General features: G+C 42.9%; 1 protein-coding gene across 3 annotated transcripts in view; it reads right to left on the bottom strand.

The window, feature by feature from the left end:
• WDR7 (WD repeat domain 7) overlaps positions 1 to 14,646 on the bottom strand; it is a 380,928-nt gene that overhangs the window by 289,008 nt on the left and 77,274 nt on the right. The window lies entirely within an intron of this gene.

The raw sequence follows: 14,646 nt of genomic DNA, 5'->3' as shown, positions 1-14,646 counted from the left end.
AACACCCAAAGATGACAACTAAATCTAAATATGTCTCGTAGACACGATGAGGTCTTTACTCCATACGTGTTAACTACTGTATGTCTAGAGGTCTGACCAAGATTCTGGAGATGAATGGAAAAAATAAAATAAACAAGTAAGTGGGCCTTTGATTAGGTTGGTAACAAATACAACATGACATAACTAGTAGTAAAAAGAGATCTTGTGTTTAGTTGATCTACATTTGCATTGAATTCTTGGTGTAATTGTTGTCTCTGAACCATTATAGCAGACTGAAGGATTCCCTGAATTTAGTCTTTGGAAGTTTTCATTTTTACCTAATGTTGACATTGATCTATGGTATTTTCTTTATTGCTATAAATGTCATGTTACATTATAGTTACCACCCTAATCACGGGGTATAGGTAATGAGGCCACAGAACATAGCTAATTTAAGACAAAAGAATGGTTAATTAGGTGCTACCGTGGCATATATTACACAGACAATATGCAGATCAGCCCCTCGTGAAAGAGTCAGGAGACCCAACCTAGAGAAAAAAGATCCGGTCTGTTATGACGGTACTAACGGCCAAATTCAGAGGTGGGCGCAAATTGGGTTGGTGCTGCGTCTGCGGTCATAGTGGATCTGAGGACATATGCAAATTCCGCAGGAGAAGTCTATTGTAAGAAGACGCCTGCCTCTGACATCCGTCCAAAGACGCAGCATCGGGCAAATATCGGGAACATCGTTCAGACCATTGGACCAAAGGGTTGCTCAGAATGTCCGCCGCAACTAATCTGCCGTGGCCAGTGAGACTGCATCCGAATACAGTCACTAGCTCCGACATGCTCCCAACAGTTCGCCCATCAAACTGCGTCTAAAACCACACTGCGCCCGGTGTCCCAAGAATATCACGGTGCATGCGCAGAGCACAAAACATCGCCCATTTGCATATGAATCGAAGCAGTGTCTACCTCAGAGCTTAAGTGATTTTTTTGTTCAATGCATGCGACATGCCAGATTCGTTTGTTAACCACTGAAGGGGATGGGGGGGGAGTAGGAGATCCACCTACACTATGTAGACAAAAGTGATTGGACACTGATAGCAAACAGAACAATAACATTTTATTTTATCGACGTCTGTACTTTGTAGGTCCACCACGTGCTGTGATTACTGCAGACACCTTCTTGGCAAACTGTCCATAAGTTCCTGCACAACGGCAGGCGGTATGTTTTGCCATTCCACCTCAAGTACAGTGACCAATGGTGACACTGAAGAAAACTGAGTCAGCCTACAAAGCACTCATCGCTCAAATTCATCCCAGAGGTTCTCAATGGGGTTAAGATCCAAACTCTGTTCTGGCCAGTCCATCCGGGTTACCGAATTTTCAAGTCCAGAGTCGCCCTGGAAACATGACAGGTGGCATTGTCGTCCTGATAAAGACATTAGTTTTTTTTTCCTTAGAGCTACAAGTGCATACATTAGTGTCCATTTGGAACTTGTGTGAAATGGTATGTATTTCGCTTTCGCAGAGTTATCCAATTACTTTTGTCTACAGGGTGTATTTCCCATGGGATGCAATACCAGATTGGACTGGGGTTGATAGAAGATCATTTCATGGGTCATTAGGAATAAATCTGTGGATCCTATCCCACAACAAGGACATTATGGGACAAGACACCATAAGTGGTAGAAGGTTACCCTGTGGCCACAGATCATTCTAGCACTATTTTGAGCATGGATGGATGTGAGGTGTAAAGCAGAGGACGGAGTAATGGACACAAAGGAAAAATACTTTGGAGACCAAGAATATTGTGATTTATATTTTTTTGACAGTGTTGAAGATGTGTGAGGAGGTTGTGACTCTGGGAGGGAAGGCAACTGCGTTTTGATCATGCAGCCTTTTAGTTGGGTCATACACTACAAAATAGACAGACAGTTGGTCACACAAGACAGTAGAGAATGGGAAGATACAAAATAGAAGCCAACTAACTAAATTAGTTACCCAAGGGGTGCAACGTGCAGTAAGAAAGTAGAGCAGAAAACAAAGACTATTAGGTCCCCAAGTGGAAGTGCATTAGAGATATTCCCAAGCATATGTTTCCGTTACAATAGGAGACAAAGTCAGGGCTGTTAGGGAGCTATCCGCTGGGTACACGCCATACAATGTACCTAACTATATATTGGGATCCAGTCAAAATAATGACGTGTGGTATTCCGGCACTGATAACCCGACACCGGTCAGAATCCCGACCGCCGGCATCCCAACGGTAAGTATTGGGGTTAAGAGGAGGGTTAGAACTAGGCACTAGGGGGAGGGTTAGGGTTAGGTTTAGGGTGCGGGGAGGGCGAGGTTAGTTTTAAGCATTACATGGGGATGTTAGGTTTAGGCTTTGGGGTAGTGAGAGGGTTAGGATACTGACCGACAAGTGTCAGTATCCTAAACCTGTCGGGATGCCGGGGTCAAGATTCTGACCGCAGGGATCCTGAGCACCGGGATTCTGACCACCGGGATTCTCGAGTGCCGGCATCCCATACCCAACCCGATATATTGAACAGAACGATACTTCGTACAAATCATATCGTGTGTACGCGCGATCTGTAGTTCATGACGGTCGTTCATCACATAGTCCCACCTGCTGTTGTGCACGGCCTATGGGATGATGCGATTAATGTCACGGGTTGCAGCATGTAACCTTCTACTTATCAAGATGCTCCCTCAATGTCTCGATCTCTGAAACATCCTCCCAAGCACTTCCACTTTTAAGGTTTGTATTTTCAATAGCAAACTTTAGTGGAAATCGCTGTATCGTTCCATCGCACCGTCGCTGGGTCACACCATCGAATGGTGTGTACGAAGCTTTAGAGGAGCGTACAGTAAGAAAGCAGAGGGCAGAAAACAAAGACTATTAGGTCCCTAAATGGAAGTTACTTCAACTGAGAAGAGAGCCTTCTGGAGTTAGAAGACTGGGGGGGGGATACTTGAGAGGAGTGTTTGCTTACCAAGTGAAAGGGCGTTGTTGTAAGATAAGATGAATGTATAGTGATGGAAGTTGGAGAGAAACGTCCTTCAGTGTTGCTCAGCTAGCAGGGGTCTGTTTGGTCTACCATGGCTGGATCTGTATGTGGCAATTAGAGCTACTTTATTTAGGGCTGATGTGAGTGTGCTGTTGTAGAAGGGCAGCCAGATCATTGGTAGGACAATGTAATTATAGGAGAGAGGAGTCGTTTTAGTGAAGATAAGAAATCGATACCACCCATGGGAACACATGGAACTAGACTACAAGCTTTCATAGTTCTATGGCCCTTAAATCGGCCAGAAGAAGGGGCATCATGGCCCTGAAAGCCAGCAACGATTTCCACTAAGGTTTGCTATTAAACCTTTAAACGGCTTTCACTGTACCGTTTATTTAATGGCTTACAAAGAGTTTAAAAAAAAAAGCTCAAAAAAGCAACAACTTAAGAGGAAGGATTACAGACCTCTTTTTAACGATCACTTAAGTCAGGACGAGGTTAAAGGATATACAGTTATCAGTATATAACAATAATAATATCTCTCTAGAGTTGGGTGTTTTCTCATTGTTAGAATAGTCGGATACTTTTGGTACAACCGTTTGATTTTTCCCATCTTAGAATTAGACTTAGTTTTGCGTATGCAATGTTATACAACTCATTACGGGCTTCACTAAAAGTTTAAAGAAAAGGTTGCCAGGGGCAACTATTAGATTTTGAACTCCTGCTAACTGTACCCTCACTCTATTAGTCTCAAGTTCTGTTTCTGTACTGTAATCAGCGTGGGCTTGAGTTATCCCTCCACTGCTAAAGAATACGTTGAGGCTTTATAAAGAAAATAATAAATGGGATAATGGACTTCCTACTGTAAATTATATATATTAGGGGTGAGCGGGTTCGGATTTCTGAAATCCGAACCCCCCCGATCCGAGGCAGATCCGAGTCAGGCTCGACTTTTCCCGCCTGACTCGGATCTGAAATCGAGGCAAAACGTCATCATCCCGCCTTCCGAGTCTCGCGGGTTTTGGAACCTATATAAGGTACCCGCGTCGGCGCCATTTTCTCACTCGGCTGTGGACAGTGAAGAGGGAGGGTGGGAGTTAGGGCTGGCTGGGCTGTGTAGTGTAGTGTAGTGCAGAGTAGTGTTGTGCTGTGCTGTGCTGTGCTGCTGTTGTCCACTACTTCAAAGTCCATAGGGGCTGGCTGTGTTGTGCTGTGCTGCTGTTGTTAATAGGGGCTGTGTCCACTACTTCAAAGTCCATAGGGGCTGGCTGGACTGTGTTGTGCAGTCAGTTCTCCAAAGTCCTGTGCAGTGTCCCAGTCCTAAAGGGGTGCTGTAGTGTTGTCCAGGGGGTGCTCTGTCCATCAGGGGTGCTCCCCCCAAGTGCTAAAAAAATTATATTTTTTCTGTGTTTGTGAATTGTGTGCGCAGTAGCCGCACGTGCATCAACAAAGTAGTGCCAAGCGTGCGCCTGTGTCATAAGTAAAGGGCCGGCTGGCTTGACCGTTAAAGGGTGCTGTAACCCCCAAAGTACACTCCAGTCCAAACCAAAAAAATATATAATTTTCTGTGTTTGTGAATTGTGTGCGCAGTAGCCGCACGTGCATCAACAAAGTAGTGCCAAGCGTGCGCCTGTATCATAAGTAAAGGGCCGGCTGGCTTGACCGTTAAAGGGTGCTGTAACCCCCAAAGTACACTCCAGTCCAAACCAAAAAAATATATATTTTCTGTGTTTGTGAATTGTGGGCGCAGTAGCCGCACGTGCATCAACAAAGTAGTGCCAAGCGTGCGCCTGTGTCATAAGTAAAGGGCCGGCTGGCTTGACCATTAAAGGGTGCTGTAACCCCCAAAGTACACTCCAGTCCAAACCAAAAAAAAAAATATTTTCTGTGTTTGTGAATTGTGTGCGCAGTAGCCGCACGTGCATCAACAAAGTAGTGCCAAGTGTGCGCCTGTGTCATAAGTAAAGGGCCGGCTGGCTTGACCGTTAAAGGGTGCTGTAACCCCCAAAGTACACTCCAAACCAAAAAAATATATATTTTCTGTGTTTGTGACTTGTGTGCACTGTGGCTGCACGTGCATCAACAAAGGAGCAGCGCCAAGCGTGCGCCTGTGTCCCATAAGTAAAGAGCCGGCTGGCTCATTTCTTAAAGGGTGGTGTAACCCACAAAGTGCACTACTCTCCAGCAAAAATAAAAAAATATTTTCTGTGTTTGTATGCGCTTTAGCCGCACGTATATATTAATATAACATAAATGGAGGACCAAACTTTCTCCGATAAAAATAAAATAGGGAAAGATCAAGAACCACTTCCTCCTAGTGCTATTGCTGCTGCTGGGAGTTGTTCATCACTACTTTTACTAAACAATTGACCCTCCAACAGTCCCTAGCGATGAGGATGACGTACGACAGCAGTCATCCTGAAGCAAAACGTATAACTGAGGCCTTGACTGCTATGTTGGTGTTAGACGTGCGTCCGGTATCCGCCATTAGTGCAGTGGGATTTAGACAATTGATGGAGGTAGTGTGTCCCCGGTTCCAAATCCCGTCTAGATTCCACCTGCATCCTCAAAGCAGCAGCGACAAGCGTGCGTCTGTCTGTTAAAGGGTGGTGACACCCTCAAAGTGTGCTACACAAACAATAAAAATATTGTTCTTTTTTTTTCTGTCTTTGTGAATTGTGTGGGCTGTAGCCGCACTTGCATCCTCAAAGCAGCAGCGACAAGCATGCGTCTGTCTGTTAAAGGATTACATCGGTGACAGCATCCAAGTAGGCATGTCAGACAGTCCGTACCTGTACTGGCAGGAAAAAGAAGCAATTTGGAGGTCCCTGTACAAACTGGCTCTATTTTACCTGAGTTGCCCCCCCTCCAGTGTGTACTCCGAAAGAGTGTTTAGTGCAGCCAGGAACCTTGTCAGTGAAAGGCGTAGGAGGTTGCTTCCACAAAATGTGGAGAAGATGATGTTCATAAAATGAATTATCAACTCTTCCAGGGAGACCAGCCTCCAGAACGTACAGAGGGACCTGTGGTTCCAGCGGGGACGAATTAATACTCTGTGAGGATGAGGATGTACACACTGAAGAGGGTGAGGAATCGGTGGATGAGGAGGATGAGGATGACATCTTGCCTCCGTAGAGCCAGTTTGTGCAGGGACAGATTAATTGCCAGCTTGTTTTGTGGGGGCCCAAACGAACCAATCATTTCAGCCACAGTTGTGTGGCAGACCCTGGCGCTGAAATGATTGGTTTGTTAAAGTGTGCATGTCCTGTTTATACAACATAAGGGTGGGTGGGAGGGCCCAAGGACAATTCCATCTTGCACCTCTTTTTTTTCTTTGCATTATGTACAGTTTGGGGCCTAGTTTTTCAAACTGCCATCCTGTCTGCCACTGCAGTGTCACTCCTAGATGGGTCACGTGTTTGTGCCGCCCACTCGTGTCGCTTAGCATAGTCATCCAGCTACCTCGGTGCAACCTTTTGGACATAAAAACACTATTGTGAGGTGTGAGGTGTTCAGAATAGACTAGAAATGAGTGGAAATTAAGGTTATCGAGGTTAATAATAGCATAGGAGCAGAAAAACCTACAAATTCTGTGATTTTAGCTGTTTTTATGCTTTTTTTTCAAAAAAATACAGATCCAAAACACAAAACCCAGAACCCAAAACACGGAAGGGTGGTTTTGGCAAAACCAATCCAGATCCAAAACACGAAAAAAGTGGCCGGTGCACACCCCTAATATATATATATATATATATATATATATATATATATATACACTAGAAGTCACCAAATTGTTCTGTCACCATACAGGCCACATATATCGGAGGTGACTTCTAATGCCTTAAACATTTACCGTAGCGGAACCATTATTCCTTATAAAACGTACATTTTCCCAACGACCGCAGAAGCGATGACATCAGAAGACCGGCATGATTTACAGGAGTCTACAAATATATTAGCACTACTTGTGTATTAGAGTAATAATCTGCTTTTTCACCAGCTCTCCGATAAGTATTATTGCTCAACCATGTGGAATAAATGCGATTTATTAGCTTGGAAATGTAAAAGACAAATACAGGAAAGCATTGGTTCAACAGCACAAACAGCAGGGCCGTTACGGCCCGAGCAGTGGCTCAGCACAGCCACAAAGATAGTTTTAAGAAAGGCAAATGCTCTAATGCAAGAAGCCTAGGTTAGTGCTGACCTCTGTGCCTCTTATAAGCCGCGCTACAGGACAGAAAGCAGCAGCTGGGAAGGAGGCGGAGGTAGACAAAGGGTGCTGCCAACCTTGGGGGGGTTTTCAGTAATTGTAAAAAAGACAAAATCAGCGGATGGACCTGTTCCACAAAGGCTGCAGCACAGTAAAAATGAGATGCTTTGTCTGCACCACGGGAGAGACGAATATTCTGTTCAGCTCCACAGAGGTTAAAACAACGGCCCTCCCCCCATTAGATTAATATTGTATGCTAAGTTGCTGCGTACTGACAAAGAGGCGAAGATGCATTATGGTTTACAGTAAGATGGTATTTAAGAACCAGACGACGGCTGAAAAGTTGCATTTAAAAATTGGACTTGTTAAATCTTGGGGGTCCTCAGAAGACTTAAAGATGTAGCAAAGTGTGCACGCCCCAGCTGAACTTAGATGGCGTGCCAACATTCGGCAGACGTGCCTATACAGCAGTGCCTATCATCCAGTGGGGTAATAAATATCTCTGTGCACTTAATAGCTGCTGAATGAACAATAAAACTATTTTTTTAAAAGGGGAAGGGGGGGTGTACACAGAAATCACCAGTACATGAAAAGGTGCAATAGGACCATATATTGTATTTAATAAACAAATTTCGTCCAATATTTGCATCAATAATGAATTGATACTATCAATAATCCATCTATATATATATCTATCTATATATATATTTTTTTTTTTAATTCTCACTTACTCTATTAAACGTTTCCCACATTCAGGAAAAACATTGCTGTTTAATATGTTTAGAGGTAAAGTCATTATGATACCTGTAGTCGTAAGTATACACGGTATAGGTCCATTGCAGGACCAGGCACCTGAGTACCTAGAGCCTCTGCTTTGTGTGTTTATTTCTGGTTATATAAGTGGGGTGAAGGGCTTTTATAGATCAGAAGCACGCAGCTGTGCGCCAGAACCCAAAGTGAGGTCTCACAAACTGTATTTCGATTTCCCTGGGTATTATTGACAATTTAGGAGTGCACGCCACCTATTTTAAAGGTCCCAGAATAATGGAAGAGTTATGTTTGGTGTCGAGTTTTTATAGAAAACCAAAAAGTCTATGAGCCCCTATGTGACCGTATAGTGACATTTGTTGCCAAGTACATGTGCCAACCTCCGAGAACGTGTGCAAGACAGAAGAAATGTTTGACACAAGATACAGTATATTGGCATACTATATCTGTGATACAGCCTAAAACATGCCCAGTGTGTATCAGAAAAACTTAAATATATATATTTATGTGTATTGAATAGAAATATACAAAACCTTGATGAAATGACAGTATATATGCAAATTAAAATGTTACTTTATTCCTTCTTAATGCTCAGTTGTACAAGTGCTTATCTAGGTTTTTAATGTATGTTTGTATCATTACAACAAATATTGAAATTCAAAATAGGATGAATCCAAATCATCATTGAGAGCCCATACTGGGTTATGCCCCAAACAATGGAAGTAATATATATCCTAGTCATCATTTGCAGCCATAGTTCCTATCTGATGTGTCATATTTGTTTATTTAACCACTTAACTGGACTTTTTTTTTTTTTTTTATAAAAAAAACGCTCAGAAAATGCCGGGATTTTTTATGAGGGAATTAGGTGAAGAACATCTATCATCTATTCAAAATGATGTCATTAAAAAAAAATATATATTACTAAAAAAATAGTTTTTTCAAACATCGGATCACCACCATGGGAACATCGGAAACATTGCGACTTTCATTCTTACATCGGCTTCAGGCACCAGGTATACTTTAGGGGGTGAGGGAGGGTTAATTGACTTTTTCCCAGCGGCTGCTATTTTCTGCAGCCGCTGGGTGGTGGGACTTGCTCTGCTGACCGATCAGCAGTGATTGGCAGCACAGCAGACACTGAGATGGGTGCAGGAAAGCAGAGGGACCGGAAAGGTCCCCCTGAGAGCTGCAGCAAGATTCTCTTCCTGCCGCCAACACTGTGTATCTGACTGGTCGCCTTATTGCGACCAAATCAGATAACGCACTGCCTGGTATGGTCGGAAAAATGCGACCAGGCCAGGCAAGTGGTTAAAGCTTGTTTAAAATGCCTGCTATGTTATTTACATATCGGTGTCTGTCTGTATTAATTTAATGTATTGATTTAATTTATTATTGAGATTAAAATTCAATTAGACATTTAACTGAACGTGTGCTAATGGATCACCAGCCCGTATTCAATTAGCCGAGCTTATCAGAGATTTCTTTTTGCGTCTCCTGAGACCCGAAAAGAAAACTTCAATTGCTGTGCAGTTAACGGGTGTAAAGACCCAGTTAACTTATAAATCTGTGAACTTATCACGGACTCTATGAGTTAACGGCCGTTAACTGCGCTTCATGAAACTTTTTAAACAGCCGTTAAAAAGGGGCTTGGGTGAAAAAGGGAGGCTAATTAAATAGCCTGAGGCTACCTCCATTTTTACCCGTTAACGGCCCTAATTGAATTCCCCCCAAGGGCCCCATAGTTTGATGTATGCCAGTAACAGGCAACCCGATAAACTCCTCCTCGGGTGTCGTTGTAGAGTCTCGGCGCCGGAATCCCGTCACATGGAGGTAAGTAATCTAACCCTTCGCCTAACCCTCCCCCTAAGCGAACTTTCCCTCCCGCAGACTAACCCTAACCCTCCCCCTAGTGCCCTAATCCTAAACCTAACCCTAATTCTCACTGTCGGGATGGCAGCTGCTAGGATTTTAGAGCTGGGATTGTGACTCCCGTCGTGATTCCGGTGCCGGGATTCTGAGGACCGGCATTGTTTGCGTTGGGATAGCGACTACATCCCGTTGCAAAGGCCTGCCATAGCAACAATGTTTGTGACAGGTAAGACCACGTCAGTAAGGTTTTACCGCCAATATGAGCAATTTAATAACAAATATGCCTTGCCATTAATTAAATCGCAAATTCCTAAAAAGCAGAGGTGTAGACTCGTCCTAACATTGCACAACTAAATCAAAAAGCGTACAATTTAATTTTAATCAAGAATACAAATGGATAAAAGCGACATAAACTGCAAATAACAATATACAGGACTGCTTACAAATTGACCATTAAAAAGAACAAAAACAGCAGTCATTAAAAAAAAAAAAAAAAACAGAAGACCTAAAAAAAAAAAAAAAAAAAGGAATACTCTAGAGTCAGAGACTACGAGGTCAATGCCCGATGCAGTTTGCGGCTCCTCATCTTCTGTGGTTTACCAGAGCCAGGAGCTTTTTGCGGAAGCATCATGCTTACCCCTAACGAGCTGAGACAGTATTCCTGAGAGAACTAAGAGTCTATCGATCCGTATTCAACACTAGCGTGGAGCAGTAAACAGAGACCAAGCGCAACCCGGGCCAGATCCTGCGAACGGCATATATTAGCCGGATACAGATCTCCAGGCGAAATCGGAGAGCTTTAAGTTACCTATATATCAGGAGGATAACTGTTGGGTAAGAGATGAAGTCCATGATGTTACAGAGGTTATACCGCAAGAGGAGAGGGTTGCTAGAATGGTCAGGTCAGACATCAAATGCACAATAGAACAGAGTCTGACAAGAGCTTCAGATTATAAGAAAAAACATATATTATAAAATGTCTTTAATTGAAGTTCAACTGTAAACATTTTTTAAAAAAGTAATCTCAAAAATATTCTTACTGCGTTTTTTTTTGTATAATATAAACATTCTGTGTAAAAGAACTGATAAAAAAAATTGTATTTGTAATAATGCTGCTCAAATATATTTATAGGAAAAAAAAAGTATTCAAATACATAAACTTTATCTTTAACTACTTTTTAATTTTACTATGGCCCCACTTATTTTATACATAAAAGTATTATACAATCACAAAAATGAACACTGGAGAGAAAACAAAAGATCAATATAGCACTATAATAGTCAGATGATTGGTGTAGTTATATCTGCCAAAGCAGCAAGGAATTCATTGTATTTCTCATCTAATATATGTATAATGGGCCACAAAAAGCCATGTAGTTCTCTTACAAAAAATATGAAAAATGAATATGACAGAGGTGTACACAAGTACAAACTAAAAGGTATCGTCTTATGTTGTGTGATCATTCCAAAAATATCACTGTGTAAAAGTTTCTCCGCCAAAAGCTTTCTATACGCGGAGAGAAATGCCCTCTGATCACCACTCAATACATTAATTCTGATACATTTAACACAGGTGAACTGAAGACATTTGATGCCCTTGTTAGTTTACAGCAGTTAGATACACAAGTTGCTGACTGAAGCCTATTGCCAGCTGCTTGTATGATATCCTGACAGGCGTGCTTTCAGTCACAGGACGCTTGTGACATCACAGCTCTCCAAATAGAAAGATACATTTATATTGGTCGTTATTTCATACGTTGATGTCACTTATGGACTGTAGGTATACGTTCAGTATCGCGGAGCAGGGGATGCCAGCGCTTAGAATACCCGCTCCGGGATCACAACACCTGTCAGAATCCCAGCGCCGGCATCCCGAAGGTAAGTAGCGGTGTTGGGGGGAGGGTTAGCAACTAGGGGGCGGAGAGTGAAGTTTAGGGTATGGGGAGGGGGTTGGTTAGGGATAGGCACTAGGGGTGGGAAGTTAGGTTCAGGCACCAGGGAGGGAGGGTTAGGGTAGGAAGAGGGGGAGGGTGAGGAAATAGACCGACAGCTGTGGGTATCCTAACCCTGTCGGGGTATCAGCGTCAGGATTTGACCGCCGGGATCCCAAGGGCCAGCATCCTTTACTGTATACAGTATATACTACTAGAAAGCCCTTAGTAAGAAAGTAGATGACATTTTAAATGTAATTCCCTATTTTAAGAGGATTACGTAATCTGGTCTCTGGATGCAATTTTCCCACTTTTCAATGTGCCGTACACATCTTGGGCCGGATTCTGAGTTCAGAGTAACACAAAAAAAAAGTAGGTAACTGTGTATCTTGGTAAAACCATTGTGCACTGCAGGTGGGGCAGATGCAAGATGTGCAGAGAGATTTAGCTTTGGGAGGGGCGTGTCCTAACTCAAATCTAATTTGCAGTGTAAAAATAAATCTGTCCCAGGATCTGTGGGCTACATGTAAAAGCAACCGGTATTTACCCTGCAAGCAAAATAAGTAATTGTGTTTGCACCCCTGGGATTGCGACATTGTTTGCTGCAGGAGCACACTAATGGAGCATACGGTCAGATTTTTCTTCAGATCGGAACGATAACGATTTAAAAAATCGTTCAATCGTTCATATCCGAAGGAAAATCTGACATATCTGTCAGATGAACGATTTGAACGATGCGCGTTCCCGATGGTCAGATAACGATATCTGACATCTGATGTGATTGCAGTCAGACTTGTACGATTCCATTCATTTTAATGCAGTCAAAAATCGTTCAAATCTTTGGTAAAATCGTTCAAATCATTCACATCGTTCAAATAGTTCATCTGACAGATCTGACCGTGTGTATTGCTCCATTACTTACTCCCACCTCAGAATCAGGGGGCTTGTGTTTTGCAATAAGGCCGACGCTGGAAAGCCGGTTGCTTGCTACAAATTTCTAGAAAGAATTAAAATGATTGTTTTATTTTCTTCCCAGAAATAAAACGCCTTCACCCTTCCATATAGCTCAACTTTGACCTCCACCTGCCACTCACATCTAGGATGTCATATCTGTATCTGACCTCTGGAGGGATATTTTAATTGACATGTTTATTTTTTGTTTTGTTTTGTTTTGTTTTTTTTGAGACTGTCTCCCATTATGGGGAGCACAATGTGTGCAGGGATTGTCCTTAGTTATAACAGCAGTAGAACCATCAACATCTAAAAAGCGAGAGTTGTAAAGGAGGATTTTTTTAGTCTTACTGTATACTGTATTTATAATGTCACTACTGGGGGATTATGGAAGCACAGACATTGGTATGCAGTCAGGATGCCGACTGTCTAATCCCAGCAAGGGTCTAATGACAGGCATCGAAATCCCGACGCCTGTCATTTTACCTATGCCGGGAGCCCGACGCCAGGCATCCAGATCGAAGGTAAGCCGGGCGCAGACAGCCGTGGGGGGGTGAGGGCAGTACGGCGGTATTTCATACCGATCCCCAGACATTACTGGGCAGCATGATGGGGACTGAATGCAGTAAGCTTTTAAGGACCTGTTAAATAAGGAAGCCGAATCCAAAGATGGGACTATGGTTGCCATTATATGCCCTTAATCATGGACACAACTGAATGACACAGGTTCTGTGACTGGCTGATACAGGGCCTGCTTCAGTACCAATCGCCTACGGGTCGCAGATGTGAAAATATTCTAATGCTTGCCAAAGACGCCCCCTGCTGCTTTCTCATATCCGTCTAATCTCGCTTTTCTTTGCATACATCGGTACCATGGACGCACATCAGCCTGTCATGCTGCATTTACAGCAGGTCTGCCAAGCCGGAGAAAATGCAAGACTCGTCGCACGCAGAGAGTACTCAAGCAGTGTATGCAACCTGCGCTCAAAACGGACAGACTGCGTTTTTCCGACCACTACCGCGCCGGCACCCCTAACAGCCTGTCACTCACTTTGCAATGGATTCCTCTGTGCACCCATAATCACATTGCGATTCACACTTGCGATCAGTACTGAATCAGGCCCCCAATCTGCAATTCACCTGGTTTTACAGTCACAGGACTTACATACTTCATGTGTCCCTGATTAAAGGGATATTATAGCAACCCCAACCCAGACCCCATCTGACACCAGAATGTAACTGAGAATCTGAAGAACTGGCAATCTGGAGACCAGAGAGTATTACTCTACCAACCCACCATAGCTGTTCATTTGGTTCGCAGAAATTTTGGGGCCTAATCAGAAACAGCATAACCTCAATTACACACAAACGGGAGAAACCCTCTTACTAGAGAAATACGGTGCCAGCGAGTCCCTTGGTATAAATGGAGGCTCTTATAAAGAGGGAGTGCGGAATATTACAGCGTCCATATACTGATTTCTTCTCATTACTATACACTACAATAAAGATGATTAGATGTAAATATATAAATGCACCAAGTCATAAAATGTTCAGGGGGGAATTCAATTAGCAATAATAAGCCACTTTTTCGTGAAAAACTGCTTATTGTACGAATTTATAGTTATCGTGCAATCCTATTAGACTGGGTTTTTGAGGGTGCGAATTTTGACATGCGTTTTTCGTGAATTCGTTTTTACCACCTCCTGAACAGGTAAAAAGTTGGGAAAAATCCTTATTTCAAGGTAAAAATGTCGGGACTTGGTTCAGAACCACTAGGACAGCCTCCTTAATGACTAATTAGACAAAAATATATTTTTTTAATTAGCTTAATTTGGCCAATTGCCATAATTTTTGGGGTGAAAAATTGCAAAGTGGAGGAAAATGGATTAATTGATGTGGAACAGGTATATGGGGGTGC

This window comes from Taudactylus pleione, unplaced genomic scaffold, assembly GCF_031769625.1.
Source record: "Taudactylus pleione unplaced genomic scaffold, aTauple2 ptg000189l, whole genome shotgun sequence".
NCBI classification, from domain to species: domain Eukaryota; kingdom Metazoa; phylum Chordata; class Amphibia; order Anura; family Myobatrachidae; genus Taudactylus; species Taudactylus pleione.
This window is presented reverse-complemented; position numbering and strand designations above follow the sequence as displayed.